A 14,688-nucleotide genomic window follows, 5' to 3' on the forward strand; every position below is an offset into this window, starting at 1 on the left:
ATGAAACAGTGAAAGATCTTACAAAATGAAGAGGGATTTTGGGCCAATCATACTTTTTTGTGTGTGAAACTGACCTCCTATGCTGTGGCAGTGTGATAGGACACATTCTCTATGCCAGATAGTAGATATACATCTCAAAAGAGAGACCAGGGGTGCCTGGGTGGCTCAGTCATTAATCGTCAGCCTTCAGCCCAGGGCATGATCCTGGGGTCCTGGGTTCGAGCCCCACATCGGGCTCCCTGCTCCGCTGGGAGCCTGCTTCTTCCTCTCCCACTTCCCCTGCTTGCATTCCCTCTCTTGCTGGCTGTGTCTCTCTTTGTCAAATAAATAAATAAAATCTTAAAAAAAAAAGAGAGAGAGAGAGAGAGACCAAGATTCTGCAGGCCAAGACAGTCTTCACCATTCTTCCTCAGTGACTGCAAGTCACAGCCACTGAAGGATTGTCAATATCCTACTTCTCAAAGATTTGAGGCTTTCAACTGTGACTTTGTCCTTCTTCCCCTACAACAAAATACCGATATCTGACACTTCTTTCTCTTTTTCCTACAGTCTTATGGGGAAAAGTTATTCCTTCCAAGGCTCATCATCCCAAACACTGAAGAGGTTGCTTTATCAAGTATTTTTTTTTTCTTTCTTCTACTTTCACCTTTCTCTGTGATCTTTCTTTTCTGCATATAAATATACTCATTTATCTTCTTGTTTAATAAATTAAAAGAAAGAGAAGTAAAGCTTTTTTTGTTTTAATCTTTTTTTCTGGCTCTCAGGGTATCTTAAGTCTTACCCTAATGGGTAAGTGTTTTAGAAGAGTATATTTTTGCTTCCTGACTCTGATTCATTACCCACCACTCCTCAATCCACTGCAATCTACCTTCTGCCTTTTCGCTCCCAAGGCAGCATTCACGTCAAAGCAGTCGTGGTTTGCCAATGCTGCAATCCACAATCGAAACAATCGACAACCTTCATGATTTATTTGACCTCTCTGTAGCATTCAAAGAGGTTGCCACTCTCATGTACTGCTTATTTAAAAAAAAAAAAAAAGTTTTCATCTATCCTTCTGCATTCTAGAGCTTGCTTCTCAACCACTCTCACTGGATTTCTGCCTTTACTACCTGCTCTGTAAATGTGGCCGGTGCCAGAGACCCCCTCTCTCCTCTTCCTTTAACCACACTTAACTAGGTTCACCACCTTTATCTTCAATTTCCAAACTTCCATCTTGATCTCTAACTTCCCTCGGGCTTCTAGTCAACCGCTTCCATGACATTCCTGTTGGGTGCCTCACAGGCTCCTCGAACTCCACACAATCAAACCCGAACACTGCCTCTCCTTCTCTGCTCCAAAACTGAACATTCTCTCTCCAAATCTGCTTTTAATGGAAGACTTCTTCTTAAAATCTATTTCTCCTCCATATTGTTGACCTGTCGTATCCAGATGCGCATCTAGTTTGGTCAAGTGTCACCGTTTAAAATATACCATCACCCTTCCTCCTGGCTGTACTGGCCCGCGGGGGCAGCACCTGGTTCAACAGCTGAGGTAGTTGCTTTCAGGGTAGCCTGCTTTTGTGGTGGAACTCTAAGAATTATGTCTGAAAGCTCAAGGAAGAGCCTCCATTTCCCAATTATCCTATTTGTCCATAATAAATCTCTTGCTGCTTATTTTAGCGAGAGCAAATTCTGATCTCTGAAACTGGATCTTAACCAATAGAAACTACCAAAGTCGTTTTCCTGTAATAACGTTTGTTAGTCTTGATCACATTTTTTGTTGATGGGCCCGTTTCCTTGAGCTGACTGTGAACTACTTGAAGACCTTCTCCCTGGAATGGTGTACACAGCTGATATTCAAGATTCATAAATTTAATGAATTCACAAACAAATGGTATTTCTTTTTTTTTTTTTTTTTAAAGATTTTATTTATTTTATGTGACAGAGAGACAGCCAGCGAGAGAGGGAACACAGCAGGGGGAGTGGGAGAGGAAGAAGCAGGCTCACAGCGGAGGAGCCTGATGTGGGACTCGATCCCATAACGCCGGGATCACGCCCTGAGCCGAAGGCAGACGCTTTAACGACTGCGCTACCCAGGCGCCCCTTACAAATGGCATTTCTATGCAAAGGTAATGTCATAGTAATTGCCCTGTCTACTAGGGACTATTGAATTAAATAACATATTTAAAATGTTAATAAAATATATGACTTCTACTCAATACGCTAAAAATATCTTTTTGTAATAAAAATTATTTCCTGAGACTTAACAATTTTTCTCCAATAATTATATCTCATTTCCAAGTTTCCTTTGATCAAGAAAATTCCTTTTGTTGTTCTAGAAGTTTTCATGCATGATTTCGTTTTCTTTGTTGCACTTGAAAATAGAAATTGAAGTTATAAAGTTATAACCTTAAGATACATTGATGCTGTCAAGCTGAAGGCCATGTAATTTATTCCTTGCATTTCTCCCTGGTTCTTAGCATGTCAAGGATGACTAGTCACTTTCATTAAGCACTATGACCCGGGTATGAAAATCCAAAGATATTGCAGGGCTTGTCAAAAAACAGCTTAGCTCTTTTAGTGTCTTCTATGCCATTTATTTTAAAGTTTAAGAAGGAGAAAACAAAGAGTGTTATTGAATAATGACATAATTACAATAATTATGAATAATAAGTTATAAATGCCATTTAGTAGTGCTTATATTAAATAAAGTCAGCTTGGAATAACGGATATAAAACTACATGTCTGCAGGAATGGGGCAGGTTATAGAACCGAGTGAACTGAGCTGGATTGAACTGAATGAGTGGGGAGGACAAAGGGAAATACGATCATATTAATGATCTTAAGGGGTTATCACTGCTCAGGAGGAGAGACTTGTTGCCTAGAAGAAGGGTGGTCTCAGTGTGGCCTGATCTGATTTTTAGAAAAGAAAGCAAGGACTAGAGTTTGTAGGAATTCTCCTGAATTTTAAATGTTGCCAAATATATCAAATTTACATAAAAACAAAACTAAACCAAAACTGTGAGAGTCAGTTTTAGCTCACTGGCTCCTGGGTGCCAAGTTTAGATTAGAATCTATTAAGAGGAGAAGAGTTCATCAGCACATGATGTTTTCCTATAATACATTTGCATTACATTTCTAGGAATAAAAATTTATTTTTAACCACATATGTAACAAAAACAAATGGACTTTGACTAACGATTTCTGAGGTTTTTTTTATTGTTTAGATCACTATTTAGAAACCTAATTAATGCTTTAGTCAGACTTATTAAACAAATGAAAAAATGAGTGAATGAGTAATATGTGGGATAAGAAAGTGAATGTGAAGAAAGTCCTCATCATTATTCATTTTAATTTTTAATTTTTTAATTTTTTTATTATTATCTTTTTAAAGCATGGATCTTGATGTCAGGGACTCTCACAAAGTCATCTTTAAAAAAGTGAGTAAACACAAAAGTTAATTTAATATAGAAAGCAATCAATCACTGCAAATTAGTAAATTGCAATTAACCATTCATTACACATAGACTAGGCAGGTGTTCATTACTATATCAGAACAAGTCCATTCTTAAGGGAAATAATGCAAGGGATAAATAGAAAATACAAAAGAGGAAATTACTCACAATGTTTGCATATATTTATCTATATGCGCTATGTAGTTGAGGTTTTATGTAGATACGTGTTATATACACCCAAGAATGACTTTTATACTTATCACCAACATAACAAAAAGTGATATCAGGTTAATTACTCAAGTTTTGTAATCAGATTTCCTGGACTCAAATGTCAGTTTCACTGCTTACTAGCTCTGTACGCACGTACATAACTTGGCCCAACCCTCATATCCTAGAGTTCTTAGGAAGATATAATGAGAAAAGCACATGGGGCAGGAAATGTCACATCATAAGCACTCAATAAATATTAACTTATTTTTTGTTATCAAACGTTTCCCTTAAAGATGTTTGATTGCCTAATGGACTCCTTTACTTCTTTATTTCTTGCTCCAAATTTTTGATCTACTGAACAAATATTCTAAGTATTATATATGAGGGCAAGAATAAAACAAAGATGTAGCTTCTATCCCAGAAGTGCTCAATGATAGTAGAGGAAACAAATATATACATGACAAAAGTTGCCAAATGGTGTGACTTATGCTAATAGAGATTTTCTTTTTATCAAATGTTAAGAATTATACAGGACCAGGAAGGGTCAAACAGAGTTTACTATGAAGGTGATATCTGAAGCTGAGCAAGTATTGAAGGATGAACAGAAGTTTTCCAGATGGAGGAATGGAAGGAATCCAGAGCAAAGGAGCAAACAGAGCATCGAATATGTGACCGGAACATTGTTATCTCTCAAGAGCATACTCAGCCTAAGTAGGAAATGGGGAATAGTTTTGACTCAGTGAACTGTAAGAAGTTGAGAGATCTGGGTCATCTTGAAAGCTATCATCATAGATCAATTTAATTTGGAAAGAAAAGAAAAGAAAAGAAAAGAAAAGAAAAAAGAAAAGAAAGGAAAAAGAGAGAGAGAGAGAGAAAGAAAGAGAAAGAGAGAAAGAAAAGAAAAGGAAAGAAAAGGAAAGGAAAGAAAAGGAAAGAAAAGGAAAGAAAAGAAAAGAAAAGAAAGAAAGAAAGAAAGGAAGAAAGGAAAAAAGAAAAAGGAAGGAAGGAAGGAGGAAAATCTTCATATAGAGTTTCTCTTGCACTGATTTCTAAGAATTTTACTTACATTAAATTTTGTCAGAGCTCTATGAAGTTAGTACTATTATCATCATCTCATTTTTATAGATAAGAATAAACACAATTATGTCACACAGACAGTAAGTAGCAAGGTTGGATTCTGAGTACAATGATTCTCAGAAAGTCTTTCTTCTCTATAGGTAATTTTCTCAGTGTAAGCTTGATAAACTGGTTAGAAGTGTTTATATGTCTGAAGATAAAGTCATTTTACATGTAAGGATATAGAAAAGAAAGTAATGGCTAGGTCATTAAAACATTGATTTTATGGCATGCATTTTGGCAAAAGGTTATTTTCTAGAATTATATTCTAGAATGATTATTCAATAAGAGTAGTAATATATTTCATCACAATGGGTACATAATAAATACATAATAGATTCTACAGTGCATGAAATACCAGCACCAGTGTTAAACATAATAAAATATTAGCAAGTGACACAAATATGTATCCTTTTCTTAAAGTGAAGGACTTGAGGTGCCTGTGTTGTGTGGTTAAGCTACCCACTCTTGGTTTCTGCTCAGATCACGATCTCAGGGTCGTGAAACTGGGCCCTGAGTCAGGCTCTGTACTCAGCATGGAGTCTGCTTGGGTTTCTCTTTCCCTGTCCCTCTGCCCCTCCCCCTCATGAACTCTCTCTCTCGCTTTCTGAAAAATAAATAAATGTTTTTTTTAAAAAAGTGAAGGACTTCACCACATAAGCAAAAGCAAATACCAAGAACAGTGAGGTCAATTAAGCTTCACACTCAAGGCTCTATGTTCTTCTCTTCCAGAAAAAAACACTATGGTGGATCACGTTAGCCCTTTTCTTCTTAATCACTTCAGCCTTTTCTTCCACCATGAATTCCTAAAAAATTTACAGTCTTGGTGACATTTTAGTTTTCTTGCTGTCCTCTCTGTACTTCAGATTACTAGAGTTTAATAGAAAGCATCACAAAACTGTGCAGGTCATATTCCTATAAACCTGTGGACTACAGCCTCTCCTGGAGGCTCTATCCAACACTGTGTGGCAAGTGTAGATTTTTCTTGGTTCTTATAGCTATCGTTCACCTAGGCTATTTTCTTTCTTTATTTCTTCAGGTTCCACCACCTCTCCTCTCAGCATCAAAATTCTTGACCAAGAAAGTAAGATCATTAAGCAAGATGTTTCTTAACTCCCAATTACCTACCTACATTTTTTTTTATGTGTCCACATCAACACTTGCCTCTGTAGGCAAAGAATTTCTCTTTGTCTCAGATATCCAGGGTCCACTTTCTCTGATGTGAGCATCCTCTGCATAACGTTTTCCTCTGTGGCCCACCCTCTGCTTCACCTTCAATCTCCACCTGCTACAGGTGAGAATATTCTCCTTGACAGTCTGCTTTTCTTCTCCACAAAAATCATCAAAGTAGTGGATGTGAGGCAGATTTTCATCCTCTTTCCTTCCCTGTGCATTTAGAATCTTTCTCATCACCACATAAAGCTGAATATGAGGAGAAGTTATTCTTTAAGTAAAGATCAGACTAATGAGAAGAAACTATAAGAAAGGAAATTGTGTCAAATATGACTTTTTCTGCCATAATTTAGGAGAAAAGCATTTAAGAAGTAAAAAGTTCTAAAGAACATATTAATTCAAATGGAAGCAATAAGAGTCTTCCAGAAATTCAGAATTTGGTACTGTGATGTATTAAAGCTGTAGAACTGAGTCACCTAACTGCCAACTCTGTAAGAGAAAGATCTATTGGTACATTTATATTAAAAGATACCAGAGCTGCTCTGGATTCTTCTTTGACTAAACTCAATTGTACAGCTTTTCTTTAGTTTTCTTGGCATTCTTTGAAGAAAGTGCTTTTTCGGTCAAAACAATCCAGTGAGTTTCATCTGCTTTGCATCTGAGGGTGGCTTATCCACTAACACATGATAGGTACATGTACGGAAAAACATGGCGGCAGAAGGGAAGACAAACAATAAGCACAAGAAAAGCTGCTCAACATCACTCATCATCAGGGAAATGCAAACTAAAACTCCAAAGAGATACTGCCACAGATTCACTAGAATGTCAAAACTTAAAAAATCAGACAATACCAAGTGTGGATGAGGACAGGGACTCATCAGAAGTCTTATATACTGCTTGTGGGAGTGCAAAAACCACAAGCCACTCTGGAAAATAGTTCTGCAGTCTATGAGAGAGCTAAATGTATACTTAACATATAACTGAGTAATTCAATTACCATCTATTTACCCCAGAAAGAAACAAAAGCACATGTCTAACATAATAAGTCCATCTCTTGCTCTGCATTTGGGAAGACTATTTTTCAGGATTCTCCCTATAGAGAGGACATCTTAGACTCTTACAAGAAGCACATTTATCTCTACTTCTTATGTTTATTTTTTATTAATGGGAAATCTCCTTATCAAACATAGAATAAAGTGGAATAGGTCTAGGTTTCTCTATGAACACCCAAATATCACTGCCAGCTGATGAACTAACAATTCTCTCAAAAGTGGTCTGAATGAGATTAGAAGATAATCTTTTTTGATGTGCATATTTGCCAAAATTTAAAAAGTTCTCTGTGATCTCTATGCATATTCCTTTAGAGATTATTCTTGTTTTTTCTTGGATAAAAATCAACTCTTTCTGAAACTGAAGTTGCTGAGTACAACCTGTAATACAAGGCTTTATAAATATTCTATTCAGATTTCTCAAAAGATTTAGTTGAAATTTTACCTATGATGACAGATGAGATAAGGAAGACAGGGCAACATTCTTTACTCTGCCTATATTTTGGACAGACAGGATTTATGTTCTTGTTTTTTACAAAGGACAGAAGATGCCGGGCTTCTCTCATAAATCTCTTTACAGTTGCTGTGGAATAAATATCACAGCCAAATGTTTGAGTGGATTAATCTGGGGTTTAAAAGAGTCATTCTGCTTCAAAATGGGGGGGAAATGATATGACGGAAGAATGGTATCAGTGGTGTGCTAGCAGGTGTTCAAAACCCAGCTCTCTGAAAAAAAAGAAGAAGAAAAAGCCCTGATTTGTGGCATTTATTGATTTCCTTGATGTAAATATTCCCACTATTTCCAAGTTCAAATCATCAGTGTGATGTTAACTGGCTTACAAATTCCTAAACTTCAATCCCGGTTTTTGCAATAGTCATTATGAGCTGGCTGCAGCATGTCACTGAAAGGAAAGAGATTTATTTTCAGCAAGCAGTTACAAGCTTGTTAATGACAGGACCAAAAGAGGAATTACAGTTCATCTTTTAAGTGAAAGTGGACAATAAACTTCAGCCCTTACTACCCCAAATTTGAACATGTCACTGTATTCATGCTCTAATACGGGAGAAAAAAATCTATAAATGATCTTTGAAAAAAATGACACAAAATATCTTTTTCATGCTGTGGATTGTTTTGGGTGTGGTCCTCCTGCAAGAACCTATTATCTTCGAAATCTACATTTAGAAAACTAAACCATGGAAATTAGGAGGTGAATGCAAAGCATTCTTACTCCATGTAAGGTCATTCATTACACAGGCACATAACAACTTCTTGGACTGACATCGCAATAGTATTCAAGTGACCAGAATAATTCTTATCTACAGACAAGGCTAGGAGAAAATAAAATTAATATACAAATGTATCTCCCAAAATATATGCAATGCATATAAAAATTAACTATTCATAATATAATTTAATATTCTTTTAAATTAAAAAAAAAAAAGGAAAAAAGTCCTGTAGTATAAACCAGGAATTCTCATGAGTTAAGCCCTATTATCATTTTACACATAAGGAAACCAAAGCATAGAGAGGTTAAGTGATCTGCCTAAGGCCACCCAGCTGGTAAGTGGCAGAGCCGGGACTCAATCCAAAATCCATGCTTTTAATCATTAATGCCCATTTGATATCACTGTTTATCAATAACACTTTGATAGGATAGTTTAAGATCATCTACGTGTTGGCTGTCAGCAGGAGAGCCTTGCTCAGGTTTTCTTAAGTAACGTGGGAACATTAAAAACAGGAATTGTATTTGGTGGCCAAGTTCATTGGGACTGAGGAAAAAAAACCACACATCCAACTTTCAGGGAACAGACAAGAATTGCCATACCTCATAGAATATTGCAACCCTATTCAGAACTCAATGCAACTCTGGCTCTAATGTGACCTTGGTGCCCTCTCTGCAGTAAGAGTTCATGGATCTCTGCTATTGTGTTCTGGAATTGATTTGACTCCACTACTTTTTGTATTCTTCTAAATTCCTTGCTCAAACTGTAGAAAAAGGAACTGATTACCCAGCCAATGAGCACTGTTCCTGTGTAAGCAGAGGCATCTTCATAAAGGACACTGGGTGATGAAGGAGAAGAAAGGAATAGGAGAAATAGGGACTTCAGGCTTTGGCAACTAGATGAATGTCAGTGTCCTTCATCACAATGAAAAAGACAAGAGAATGAGGGGATTGTGATTTCAATGTCGGTTGACTTCAGTTTTAGTACCTGCAAAATCCAGGGTAGGGGCTACTCATTAGCAAGAAAACATCAGTGGTCCATGGGTGAGGAAAGCCCCCTGCACAGTGACCCATCAGTGTACGTGTCATGGTTAAATCAGAGTGTCATGCAATAACTTAGTTTCATCTTCCTTCTTTCTTATCTTCATTTTTAAGTTGTATTCCAATTAAATATTTAAATTAAATCCCAATGCATTTTGGGTGTGAAGTTTTAATTAAAAGTCAGTACACTATGGTTTTCTCATGTAAATTTGTTGCTTGAAGGCTGCCTGGCAAATAAAGAAAGGATAAAACAAAAAATGTCTTTGAGGTAAACTCGGCGAAATCATAGATGCGGTTCTTCTGAGTACCGCTGCATTCAAAATCCCTTCGGAGATGGGAAAATATTCCTGTCTGCAATACTGCACGTTCCCCAAACTATACTCTTTTGAAGCAGTCATTAACATCTGTATCCTCCGTGCATACTGTTTTATGGCCTCACTGTAAGTGACAACATTAAACATCATTAAAAAGGGTAATTAGAATAAAAATGGAAAGTTCCATGTATCTTTTGAAATACATCAGATGTAGTCTGTCCTTGAAACAAAAAAAGGGCACAGTAATAAAGTTATCTTTTCTGCCTTCTAAAATACATGGACAGAATAAGAAGGAAGTCTCCAGATTGCTTTAAAAGACACAATTAATAACTCTAAAATGAAATGTTCAAAACAGCACATTTCACTGCTCTGGAAGATACTTAAGTGAGTGAAATAATGTTTTTAAGGTAACAACTGGAACTCCTGGCTGGCTGTCGGTTAAGCGTCTGCCTTCGGCTCAGGTCATGATCCCAGGGTCCTGGGACGGAGCCCTGCGTCTGGTTCCCTGCTCAGTGGGGAGTCTGCTTCTCCCTCTGCCTGCTGCTCCCCCTGCTTATGCTCTTCCTCCCTCTCTCTCTCTCTGACAAATAAATAAATAAATAAAATTAAAAAAAAAATAAGGTAACAACTGAGCAATACTGTAGAAGAATGAAGAAAAGCGAAACACATAAATGTCTCCTTGAAGGAACCACAGAAACAAGCCCTAAAAATTTATAGCTAAGATAGCGGAAAATTAGAAAAAAAGTCATCAACATCCAACCTAAATCCAAACATTCATGTAATGGCGAATATATGAACATTATCAGACATGTCTGCAAAGTGTGGTGAATAATTTAAGAAAGTCCTACACTGTAAGTAAAAGAACTTTATAAAAGGAATGATTTAAAATCATAAAATCAAATATTTAGTAACAATTGTCTCACTATATATGTATCCTCTGGAATCATTACCTGGAAACAAATAATACTAATAATTTTAAAAATTATTTAAGAAGATAAGTTAGTTTTTTGGAGGATCTCTAGCAAGTTTTTCTATCAGGTAATTGAAATACCAGCCCAAGAGTTTCACAGAAATTCTGGGTGTGGAATGCAAATTTTGGGGGACTGGTTTTCATCTGCGACTCAACTGAATATAAAGTAAGCATAGGGAGTTGGAGGTTTAATTAAAAAGATTATTCTTGTTTTGTTTAGGAAAAACGTATGCTGTAGCTTTGGGTTTAGGGAGAGCTGAACGGGTACGTGTATTTTTTGTTTATTATGCTTAGTACTGTATAGCAATTGCACTCTCTGAACAGCCTTCTGAAAATTAGTATACAGTTAAATGAATGCACTATTTCTAAAGAATTTTTTTAAATAAAATAAAGATGTGTGATTTAAAAATGATTAAATTAAAAACATTAAAAATCCCACGCAAAAGATTAAGTCTGTGTTTCTGATAAATAGATGGGTCATTGTGAGAAATACATCCTCCACTCGTTCAAATATTGACATGCTGAAGATGTTTTATGAATTCACTAAGGCCCTGTGAGATTGAAAGCCATGATTTCCATTAGGAATGAATTTACATTCTGCTTCAGGGGAACAAGACGTCTTTCACTTCTTCATCATTCTGTGTTAAATACTTGGTTAGTCACAACTCTAGCCTGGAGCCTACAGGGGGATTAGCAAGTAGGCACCGGAAAAGATTGGCAACATGAAATGAAAAGACTGACAAAGTCCCGACTTCATAAACAGGGACTTTTTTTTCCTCACCAAGTTTAAAATTGTAAGCAGGATCATAATCTTATCTATAAAAAAAAAACCACTTTGAGAGTTAAAGAATACAAAATAAATTTCAATTTTAATACACATCTGGAAAAAACCCTAAAACATGCCTGTGGGAAGCATGCGAGGCCTAGAAATCTTAGTGTCATTGAAGAAACTTTGTAACGATCCTTCCTTGTATAAATCCAGAGGAAGCCTAAACAGCTGGTGGTCAGGAGCTACAGTGCCTGGTACCACTTCCCGCTACTGCTGAACATGTCTTTGCAGACATTCTACGGGACCTTTGCTATTTATAGTGTGGACCACAGACCGAGAGTATGAACATCACTTGGAAGCTTATCAGAAATGAAAAATCTCAGCTTTTACTCAAGACTCGGTGGATAAGAATCTGCATTTTAACAAGATTTCTAAGTGATTTATATGCACATTATACTGAGAAGTAGGGCTTTAAACTCTTGAGGGGCTCACAGGTGGGATCCTCGCCTTCCTTAAAGATACACCCTAAACTCACTGGTCTTTTTAAAATCACAAGTATTTCCAGAGGACCCTTTCACGCCCCCACTAAAATTACTGATTTCCATGTTCCCTCCTGTGTTTTAAAGTTCTCCTTCTAAATTGCACTGGGTTAACTTTCTTCTGCTGAGGAGTGGGAGAGTTGATATTAAAAGTACTTGGAAAGGAGAGCAATGACCCTGAGTTTCTCCAATCACCATTAACTTTTCCCTCAAGTACCTATACCTGTATCTTAGATTTTGAGATTTTCCCGCTGAAACCCTCCATTGGTCTACATGAGATATGAGATTCCCATTTTGCTTATGACTTAGACCCTATTTTCCTAAATGAGAATTCCCCACCTGGTCCTACTCCAAAAAGATATATGCTTTGGAAGGAGTGGTTACTTACATAATGGGTTTTTCCAAGTGTTTCCTTTTCTTAAAGGACGTCAAGTTTCTTCCAGTTTCTTCGGACTGCAGTTTTACAAAAGCCCTCTTGAATAAAGTAAGCTGTTTTTTATATTAACAAACTGAGTTTTAATGACTCACTGCCTCAAGGAAGAACAGATCACACTGACAATTCCAAAATGGCAATTCATTAGGGGAAGTAAGAGCAAGCTTTTACTGCTTATGCATTGAGCTGTGGAGTTCTTAGGGCAGGATATTAGAAGCAGGGCAAGTCTTTGGATTGGCTGATTTCTTAAGTTATGAGAGTCATCAGACATGTGGGGGTGCAATCGCAAAGTTGGTAATGGTATTCTATATTCAGGAAGATGCAGAAAGGCAATTAAACTAAAAGTTTACATTTTCAAAAATTAAAATCTCTATTTTTCTATTATTCACTCTACGAATTACACTTCAACAGAACTTGAAAGGCACAAGATAAAATACCAAACAAAATGCCATCTTGCCCTTAACAGCTGAAAGCTAGGGTAAATCAATTCTATCCATATATTATGTGTTTATACAAATATCTCGTTTTATGAAACTAAAATGTTTCAAAATAGGAAGATCATTCTCTAAATCCTTCTTTTAAGGAATGTGAAAACTGAGGTATAAAGTTTCTATGAACTATTCTGCACCCATTTGCTCATTCTTTCCTTTGTATGCTAGTTAACACCCAGAATGTTTGACTCTGAGATTATGTATGATGTGTGCAGCAAAAATAGACTTGGCCAATGTTTTCCTGTGACATAATTTAATGGGTGAGATACACATATGTCAGATAGTCATATTAATGAATGTATAAAGTAGGACAGTGTTGAAATTTATTGGAGCCCTGTGATACTGAAAAAACAGCCTCAGTTCAAGAAATCCCCTACCCTTCATGTCTAGGAGATGGCTTACTGGAGAGAATTGTGCTTCCCTGTATGATTTAGATAAGACACAAACCTCCCAAATTCTCATTTTGTTGCCTCATAAACGATTAATTGAACTGCTTGTCCCCACTGATGAATGGGAACAGAATCATTGCTCATTAAACTTGTTTAAAACTTCTCTCCTTCCAGGTGCCTGAATTTTGATTCACTCTCAACCTGAGCTAGCAATACAGTCTCTCTAGAGTATACATTGGTCTTAGGATAAAATGTTCTTAGATCTGTCCAATTGTTAGGTAGAAGCTAGTTAGGAGCAATAGAAGGAATGCCCTGAGGCAGAGTCCCTAGACCTTGAGGCTAACAGACCAAGAGACACAGGTGCAGAGCCTATGCTCTCTTCTTCCACTAGACTCATTAGAATGTATTTGCATTGTGGTTACCCCCCCCCCCCCGCCCTCGCCCCCCAGCCTCCTTGGAGAAAGGTTGCCTTGATGGTTCCAGGACAAACCTGTATGGTCAAAAACTCACCCTCTCAACCTGTAGGAGGAGTTCCCCAAATGGTTGGAAGCAGCCTCCATTAGAGACCATCTGATTAGACATCACAGCTCCTCCCAGCCCAGAGAGACGCGATAGCACCCAATCCCAACACAGCTTGGGGGCAGGTTCCACCTCAGGGAAACTGCCTGCTCTCCCACCTTGAGAGCTTAGTACTTTCCTTCTGGGTATCTTTTTTTCTTTTTTAAGTTTTTATTTATTTATTCAGAGAGAGAGAGAGATGCAGAGAGTGAGAGTGTGTGCGCTCCCACAAGGGGAGGGGCAGAGGGAGAGAATCCCAAGTCAACCGAGTGCAGAGCCTACAGCAGGGCTCATCCCAGGACCCTGAGATCATGACCTGAGCTGAAACCAAGAGTCAGAGGCTTAACTGACTGAGCCACCCAGACACCCCTCCTCCTAGCTGTCTTTTTTGGAGGATGAATCTTCACATAAATCTTTTCATAGGGAAGTCAAGAAGAAGACCTCCATTCACACAACTCTCCCACCGGTAACACCATCAAGCCACTCTTTCACCCTGCCTCCCCACGATGCTTCTTTCCAGGGTTATTTCTTCTTTTCTGTAAAAGAAAGATCCTTCTTGCCTAACCTGTGAGAAGCTCAGATCTTATGGTCAGAGCTCTCCTTAGTGTAACAGTTCCTCCTTCCCTCCCTCACCTCTGCCCCTGGTAATAATCCTTTCAAATAAAGTATCTCTTTGCTTAGTTCAATTTGTATTTGGCAAGTAAGATAACGAAAGAAAAGCTGCTCTTGAGATCTGCCTGAAGGCCTACAGAAGGCTTCCTTGAAGAAGAGACCTTTGAGTTAAAGAGGGGATTGGAGGTGGGGAGAGTTTCACTGAGAGAAGCCTGGTGAGTGTTTCAAATCTGCTGGGGAGACTGGGGGCTGAGTTCTCCGGGCAGAACCAGGCACAGCCTGGGGAGAGAGAAAGGGGGAGGAAGCTGAACTGCCACTTGGTAGAGGGGACAAACACATTTAAAAGAGCTACACAATATTGTATTATA

The sequence above is a fragment of the Ursus arctos genome, unplaced genomic scaffold (genome assembly GCF_023065955.2).
Source record: "Ursus arctos isolate Adak ecotype North America unplaced genomic scaffold, UrsArc2.0 scaffold_3, whole genome shotgun sequence".
In the NCBI taxonomy this organism is placed as follows: domain Eukaryota; kingdom Metazoa; phylum Chordata; class Mammalia; order Carnivora; family Ursidae; genus Ursus; species Ursus arctos.